The sequence below is a fragment of the Bison bison genome, unplaced genomic scaffold, assembly GCF_000754665.1.
Source record: "Bison bison bison isolate TAMUID 2011002044 unplaced genomic scaffold, Bison_UMD1.0 scf7180017864064, whole genome shotgun sequence".
Taxonomy (NCBI): Eukaryota; Metazoa; Chordata; class Mammalia; order Artiodactyla; family Bovidae; genus Bison; species Bison bison.
Genome location: NW_011494636.1, coordinates 884169 through 893281, shown reverse-complemented (window position 1 = coordinate 893281; position 9113 = coordinate 884169). Strand labels below are relative to the sequence as shown.

The window sequence follows — 9113 nt, the reverse complement described above, 5'->3', positions numbered from 1 at the left end:
ACTAGCGTGTGAGATGAGTGCAATTGTGCGGTAGTTGGAGCATTCTTTGGCATTGCCTTTCTTTGGGATTGGAATGAAAACTGACCTTTTCCAGTCCTGTGGCCACTGCTGAGGTTTCCAAATTTGCTGGCATATTGAGTGCAGCACTTTCACAGCATCATCTTTCAGGATTTGGAATAGCTCAACTGGAATTCCATCACCTCCACTAGCTTTGTTCGTAGTGATGCTTTCTAAGGCCCACTTGACTTCACATTCCAGAATGTCTGGCTCTAGGTCAGTGATCACACCATCGTGATTATCTGGGTCATGAAGATCTTTTTTGTACAGTTCTTCTGTGTATTCTTGCCATCTCTTCTTAATGTCTTCTGCTTCTGTTAGCTCCATACCATTTCTGTCCTTTATCGAGCCCATCTTTGCATGAAATGTTCCTTTGGTATCTCTGATTTTCTTGAGGAGATCTCTAGTCTTTCCCATTCTGTTGTTTTCCTCTATTTCTTTGCATTGATCGCTGAAGAAGGCTTTCTTATCTCTTCTTGCTATTCTTTGGAACTCTGCATTCAGATGTTTATATCTTTCCTTTTCTCCTTTGCTTTTCGCTTCTCTTCTTTTCACAGCTATTTGTAAGCATCTTAAGGGAGGGCAAATACTTGTTTTGGTCTTTGTATACTCTCTACTGTTTGAAACACAGTACATATGTCAGATAAATGCTTGTTGAGTCAAAGTCCTCGTAATCTCCTAACAAGATATCTTTCACATTAAAGTCATTCTCAATAAATATCTGCTGATGATGAGTATGGCAGTGTTTTTTTTTTTTTCTTAATTTCAATGAGTCCCATCTTCTCAACTTAATTCCTCATGTTATTACCAGTTATAGACCTAACAACTTGCTGGCAGGAGCACAATTATAGCTCAAGACAGAAAATACTATGTTCACAAGGTTCACTGTCTACTCTAGAGGACAGAAACTCACACTTATCACCCAACTTATATGACATCCAGTCCCATGGTACCCGGTCGGGTAGTCCAGCTTGGGCCCACTTCATATGCTAGACATCAGTGAGATTTTCCAATGGACCTACGTCTACCTGAGAAATTTTGCCATGTTCTTCTTATTCTTCAGAAGCCCAGCTTACCAGTTTGATGTGTGATTTTAGAAACTGAGCTCTTTTGTCTCTGTTTCTAAGGAAAAACTTGGGCTTCCCTGATAGCTCAGTTGGTAAAGAATCACCTGCATTGCAGGAGACCTCAGTTTGATCCCTGAGTCGGGAAGATCCCCTGGAGAAGGGCTAGGCTACCCACTCCAGTATTCTGGTCTGGAGAATTCCATGGACTGTATAGTCCATGGGGTCACAAAGAGTCAGACACAACTGAGCGATTTTCACTTTCACTGAGAAAAATTTAAATGTACATTTTTGGTAAAAAGGTGTCTCTTTCCATCCACTGTGTGGCATTCCAACTGTACCTTGACAGTTATATTGTATTCTAAACTCCTGCAGTACAATATACATACATATGAATTTGAGGCAATCAGTAACTTTAAAAGTCCCCAATGCAGACACATGAAGCAACACCTATGGGTTTTTACCACAAACTCTATCTCTGCCTAACTGCACCATCTATCAATCAATTCAGTACAAGAACATATCATATATACTATGTTAACAAGCTACTGTCCTGTTCCAGAAGTTAAAAGATTCATCAGACTTCTTGACCTTTGGAGCTAAAACAGAAGAACTGGAAACTGTTACACAGGTGTAAACCTGAGACAGATATAAAAATCTGTGAAAAGAAGTGAAAACTTTCAGAGAAACTAACCATAGGAAATATTTAGTAGCTATTACATGGAACAAGGGAAGTAAAAGGAATCTTAAGCTCTGTGGTCCTAAGCTTCTCAAGTTAAATATATTTAATATGATATGTCACTGACTGCAATTATGTTAAATCAGTAAGCCAGAGATCAAAGAAGTCAATGTTTCTTCAAAACAAACTGAAATATCAACCCACAGTCCATTAGCCCTTTATAAACATACGCCACGTAAAGTAATGACAAATACAGTAGTGGACACAACGCTGAGCTGCTTCAGAAGATACTCAAGAGACACCTAGACTTTCATTTCTTGACCATGCGTTAGAGAGGTAGGGAATTCTGCCTCAGTCTAGGCTTTCCGTTTCTGTTTACCTACAGTCACAGGAAATAATCCTGGTAAATGTTAATGTTCTTAAATGTTTGCCAGACAAAATTTACCCAGTCTGGCCAAAAATACTATTAACATAAAAAAGGATATTTCCTCCTTGTTTGGTTGGTTGGTTGGTGGATTAGTTGGTTGGTTTTTAATGGTATATTTTAAAGATTCATTCCCTTAGGTTGAACTCTGTCTTCTGGTGCTTGACTGATCTGCTCCATGGAGTATAATTACTTGGACAAATCTGCTCTGTGGGACATAAACGACATTACATAATATGAGCCTAGACCACTGTGACCAAGTTTGCACTAATCCATTTATTCTTTGCTCTTTATGTGAATAATTTACTCCAGGAGGAAAGTGTGCACTTGATATTTATTTACTATTCACTGGTAACATAAATTCTATTTAAGTGTGAAAATTCACACTTTGAGGAGTTTTTTTTTTTTTTTTTTTTTTTTTTAAGTGAGGCACTTATTAAACCTTGCAAGATACTAAGGCTGACTATAATATGAACATTAAGGATTCTGGCTTTTACTCTTCACAGTTTCTCTTCTGCTTTCTCTTTGAATTTTAAAAGGGCTTTCTGAGCACCATGCAGCACAAATTTGTGAAGGAAAGCACATATTAAGGATAGGGCAAGGAGTTGGTCTCTACTAGCAGAACCCACAGAGAAAGTAAGAATACGAGTCAGCCTCAGAATGGCCAGGCATGGAGCAAACAGGGGCCCACTGGCCCAGGCCTGCTGGAAGCTCCATCCTTGTCCTTGTTTTCATGATTGTCAAATCAGCTACAGGGAAGCTGGTGGATCCTGTAATGCCCTTCAGTGCTTCTACCCAGAAGTGATACATCTGTTTGACTCATGGTTGTTGTTGGCCAAAGTAAGTTTCCTGGCCAAGGCTTGCTTGAAAGAGGGTGAAGAAGGGGGATTCAACCAAGACCCAAAAGAAGGAGAAAGAGAACACCCATGACTAGCTCGTAACCATGAGACATAAAGCTCTCAGCACAGCATATGGCCCATGTTCAATGTTCAACACACAGAACCTATCAGTATAATTGCTACTCAGGTGTTGCCTAGTGGATCACACACACACTCTACCCAAAAAGCTTCCATATTTTATATCCGAGATCAGCCTGCCTGCATTAGGGGCTTCCCTGGTGGCTCAGATGGTAAAGAATCTGCCTACAATGTAGGAGACCCAGGTTCGATCCCAGGGTTGGGAAGATCTCCTGCAGGAGGAAGCATCAAAACGGGGTCTCCTGCATTGCAGGTGAATCCTTTACCAGCTGAGCTACCAGGGAAGTCCTAAGGAAAATGTTAGGCCCCCAGAAAATGAACTAGAAGCTGGGCAGAAAGACAACTTAATGGGCCCAGGACAGTGAGACAGCCTTACTGACAAAAGGAACCATACACTCTGGGTCCAGATCTAGAATGCAGGCAAAAGTGTTAGTTGCTCAGTTGTGTCCAACTCTTGCAACCCTGTGGACTGTAGTCCACCAGGCTCCTCTGTCCATGGGATTTCTTCCAGGCAAGAATATTTGAGTGGGTTTGCCATTTCCTCCTCTAGGGGATCTCCACAACCCAGGGATCAAACCTGGGTCTCCTGCATCGTAGGCAGATTCTTTACCATCTGAGCCACTAGGGAAGCCCCTAATGCAGGCAGGCTGATCTCAGATATAAAATGTAGAAGCTTTTTGGGTAGTGTGTGTGTGTGTGATCAGCTAGGCAACACCTGAGTAGCAATTATACCAACAGATTCTGTGTGTTGAACACTGAACATGGGCCATATGCTGTGCTAAGAGCTTTATGTCTCATGGTTATGAGCTAGTCATGGGTGTTCTCTTTCTCCTTCTTTTGGGTCTTGGTTGAATCCCCCTTCTTCACCCTCTTTCAAGCAAGCCTTGGCCAGGAAACTTACTTTGGCCAACAACAACCATGAGTCAAACAGATGTATCACTTCTGGGTAGAAGCAGTGAAGGGCATTACAGAATCCACCAGCTTCCCTGTAGCTGATTTGACAATCATGAAAACAAGGACCAGGATGGAGCTTCCAGCAGTGCAGGGAACTAAGATGTGGAAAATCCCCTTCTGCTATGGATTGGATGTCTGGATGCTTATGTGTCCCCCACTCCACCCCCACCCACTAAATTCATATGCTGAAACCTAATCCTCAATATCCTGGCCTTTAGAGGTGGGGCCTTTGGGAGGTGATTAGATAATAAGCCCACAGGAACAAGGGCTTCCCAGGTGGCCCTAATGGTAAAGAATCCACCTGCCAAAGCAGGAGAGGCAGGAGACATGGGTTTGATCCCGGGAAGATTGGGATCATTGGGAAGATTCCCCTGAAGGAGGAACTGGCAACCCACTCCAGTATTCTTCCCTGGAGAATTCCCATGGACAGAGGAGCCTGGCAGGCTATAGTCCACGAAGTCGCAAAGAGTCGGACATCACCAAGCGACTGAGCATGCAGGCGTGCCACGTGAACAGAATAGTCTTCAGAGAGCTCCTCGACCTCCACCACCACCTGAGGACTCAGCAGAAAGATGGCTACCTATGAACCAGAAACCAGGCCTTACCAGACACCAAATCTGGCTAAGACTTGACCTTGGACTTCCCAGATTCCAGAACTGTGAGAAATAAATGCTTAAAAGGCACCCCGTCTATGGTATTCTGTTATACCAGCCTGAAATAAGACATGTGCCAACCGGCACAAGTGAGAAGTGTAAGGAAAAAATTCTTCTGTAGTACTGAGCCCCTGCCATAAGGGGACTATCCCTCACTGGAGTACAGACATGGACAGTCTCCTTAAGTCATCTGGTAAACCTGTGACTTCTTACAGAGGACTGTGAGTGTACATCTTGGTCATGGTGAGTCCTTTGCCCAGGACTATCTCACCAGAGCCCTGCTCTTAACCACAATCTGACAAAAGCTAACTGAACAAGCAGGAGAGAAAACAAGACATCCCCATCTCCTTAAAAAGCATCAAGAAACCTCTACACACACAACTGGTATAAAGCCAGGCAACTTAGCAGAGTAGCCTCTGCAACTCTCCCTGCTTGTGAAAAAAAAAACAAAACAAAAAAAAAGAAGTCAATCAAGGCATACATTAATACCACCAAAGGACACCAGCCTAACATAATACTGTGCTCTGAGATAGTCAGACTGTATTAAACAGTGACTCTCAGTGACCCAACCCCAGGAAGGCCTGACAGAGTAGAAGGGTTAGAGTTGGAAAAGCGGCCCTGTGCTTCTCTTGTTTGCCAGATCATAACATTCATTTGTACCTGTGTGTATGCTAAGTTGCTTCAGTCGTGTCTGATTCTCTGTGACCCCATGGACAGTAGTCGACCAGGCTCCTCTGTCCATGGGATTCTCCAGGCAAGAATACTAGAGTGGGTTGGCATGCCCTCCTCTAGGGGATCTTTCTGACTCAGGAGTCAAACCTGGGTCTTCTGCATTGCAGGCAAATTCTTTACCATCTGAGCCACCAGGCAACCTCCATTTGTACATTATACCTAAACTAAATACAGGATCCTACAGAGAGTAAGACTTCCGTTGTCTCCCAAACCCAATGCCTTTTAAAGCCATATGAAGTATCAGGCACAACGGGAGGCAAAAGAGTCTAAGAAGCAAGAGCACAGACAAGCCCCCAAGATGATAGCTTATGGTGAACCGTGTTGGATTCTTGATCCCCAAAGAAGATTTAGCTTTGGAACCAGGGACCAGGCTTGATCACTCAAGAGCTTTTGCATAGCAGAGTATTATTAAAGTATGAAAAGGGACACAGAAAGCTTCTGACATAGACATCAGAAGGGGGATGGGAAGGACTATTTGAAGCTAATAAGACAACACTCTACACAGGGCCCAGAAATTTTACTTTTTCCTAAAATTTACAAGTAGAGTTCAAAATCTAGAATTCATGGTATAAATGTAACTTCCTTGTAGCTTCTAATCATGACTATGAACAGAAGAATTCCCTCACATAAATGGGTATTCACCTTAAGTATCAACCAACCAACACCAGGAATCCAATTGAAAGATGGGTTGAATGTATTCCAATTATCAATCATTCAATTCATGTCACTTTTCTTTTGTCCAACCTTGGGATTAGTCCTATAGCCTGTAAACTAGAAAACGACAGATAAACCATTCTCATTTTTACCAAATTGAGTGGTAATACATTCTCCAGCTGTCACTTTACATCGTGTTATTGACTTTCAGATTAAGCAATGCCTCTGAAGTCTGGACAGAGTCCACACAATGACACATTTCATTTCGGGGAATTCTGTTATTGAGATGACTGAACATGCGATCATTTGAAGCCATAATTTATTTATGCCCTTAATACTGGACTTGCTTTTAAAGCATGAGCAAAGGAACAGTAGGCTGTTTTCATGCATATGATCTCCATTATAATTACTCATTTTTAACATAATAAAAATGGTGGTCATCCATTTGATTAGACAGATCAAAGAGGTCAAACTAGTGTACATCACCCTTGAATTTCATATGATACACTCATCCTAATCTTTCCAACATCTAAATCTGAAGGTGTCACATATGTTCAGAATGCTGTCTATTATAAAGTCAACAATTACATTTTTATGTTTTGCATGGCAATAATGTACTTGAATATATTTGTTATAGGTTTTTAGATTTGTAATTAGAAATTAACTTCAAACTACCTGAAACATCATAGTGTATATAACATAAGATAGCTAAGCCTGAATGCAAATAAAATTACGTTGCTATACTAATTTACCTTTTCATAGCACTTTCATAAATATTATTTCATTAAAATGTTTATAGATGTTTCAAAGGGGCAAGAGAACATCACCAAAAATTTCACCAGAAGCAAAGCCCCATTCCTAACTGAAAGCAAGTGTATGTATAACAAAATATCAGAACAGAATATGTTTCATGAAACATATTTGAGGAAGCAAACAAAAATGTGACTTTGATTTAAATAACAAATGAGATAATTTTTCAAAACCAAGTACAAGGCTCTATTTTGGAGCATTTGAGTGAAGAAGAAAGCATAGATCCTTACCTGGAAACAACCAGATCTCACTTTCCTTGGTCTCTAATCCTCAGCAAGTGCTGAGCATTCTATACTCATCCACTAAGGGGAGGCTGCCATGGCCCACTCTGTATGACTTAGTACTTTCAATGAAAATCTAAAAGTGAGAAACCATCTAAGTGTAATATGTGCAATGTCTGCGATTCAAGAAGACAATACTCATAGAAGGTGGCAGTATTGATTTTCAGTAAGAAAATAAAGGAACTACACGAGCTAAAAGCAGAAGCTGCAAATGAACACACATTCAGAGTGAAACAAATGAAGATATACTCTATCAGCATCCTCAGAGTAGACCATTCTCGCTAGTACTAAAATAATAAAACACTACCAGGAGTCAAGTTACAGGAATGTGCTGTTTGGCCCTTTTTGAACTAATAACCACCGGTTCCTTCGCTAATTCTGGAGCTTGCATTTTTAAGCAGACACTGCTGCCTTTCAAACAACTTACATCCTAGCAATCTCCTTCAGTTACTTGCATGGTCTTAAGGATCTGAGACATCCATTTGATGTCAGGAAATTGTCTCTACACACAAGACGACTGCACCCCAACTCAAATCTTTAAACTTCTCTTTCGGGGACTGGATCAGGACCTCAGAGAAAAGGCAAAGACTTTCTTTTAAGATCGGGTAAGAGAAATAGTCTTTTGCCCACTTTCTCCTGGGATGCTAGTTGCTGCTGAAAAGCCCAGAAGAGAAGCCAGCGCGCGGGGGGGAGGGTGGGTTGTTTCGGGGTGGGGGGTGGTCCTTGCGGCGGTAGATGTGTGAGTTCCAGAAGTTCTTATTCTTATCTTTCTACCATAATTGGCGATGTGACCCAAATACAAGGAAACCTTCTCGTTCCATTAACAGACCCAATTTGGATTAAGCAGCTCCGCGGGAAGAAACGACATCCTCCCGGCGGTAGCTAGCTGTTCTGCACTCTTGAGATAATTCTCTTAGTTTCATGTTAACATTTGGTTAAGGAGATGCTGGTGGGTCAGATTTGACACTGTGAACCCACTAAACCGTTTTAGAAGGACTTTTTCTCTCCCGAATGGCGAGCCCTAGGAGCTCAGCCCCAGCGCCAACACCTTTCCGGTGAAACACGCACTCTTGGGGAGGGGGTCCCGCTCGCCGGCCCCCCATCCTGCAGCGGCGCGCCCGAGAGCTGGGCGACCTGCTCTTTCTTTCGCCGTTTCTCCTTGCAATGTGCAAATTCTTCCCTAGCTGGGTGCAGGTAGACAGGACCGCCACCTGCTCATCCCAGAGGATACGCTGCAGAAAACTCGAATGGATAGTGTGCGGACGCAGGCTGGTCGCCAGCGGCGACAACTTTACAGATTTGTTCATGTTAGTTCTGGACCAGGTATAATAGCCCCCTGAAGACAGGAAGCAAACGCCCCCTCTATAAAGCCCACTACCGTGTCACGCCAGCTCCCTGGAGCCACACTGGTCAGTTCCCCGTCTTGCTCACCCCGCACAGGCACCCCAGGAACGCACTGCGAATGACGCCCGCCCCCCTCCCCGCAGTGGCAGCCTGGGGAGGTCGAGGTGTGCAGGGGCAAGCAGTTGCGGGAAGAGAACATCCCCGCCTCTCCCCTCCCCGCAACCCAGTCCTTCCCGGGGCAGGAAAGTGCTGGAGAGGCTCCGGGCTGGCGGAGGACTCGGACGCCCCAGCTCCGAGCGGGGCAGCCGGCGGGGTCCCCGCTCCCGGCTCCGGGGCTGGGGTGCGCGTGCGGCAGGTGCAGGGCCGCGGCCCGGGGAGCGAGCCGCGCTTACGTGCTCCAGCTTGTCTTTCCTCCGGAGCCAGACGCTGGCGCTGTAGTCCTGCTGCTTGACGCTGCTGTAGAAGTTCGAGCCCCCTCGGGGCA

The 9113-nt window shown here is 43.8% G+C and overlaps 1 protein-coding gene across 1 annotated transcript in view; it reads right to left on the bottom strand.

Moving 5' to 3' along the window:
• The window catches only part of PLD5 (phospholipase D family, member 5), a 418989-nt gene extending 409882 nt beyond the window's left edge, over positions 1-9107 (bottom strand). Inside the window, exon 1 of the mRNA XM_010836680.1 lies at positions 9022-9107. The gene's annotated coding sequence lies outside the window, so the exon portion shown is untranslated. The remainder of the gene's footprint in view (positions 1-9021) is intronic.
• Between the last annotated feature and the right edge of the window lie 6 nt (positions 9108-9113).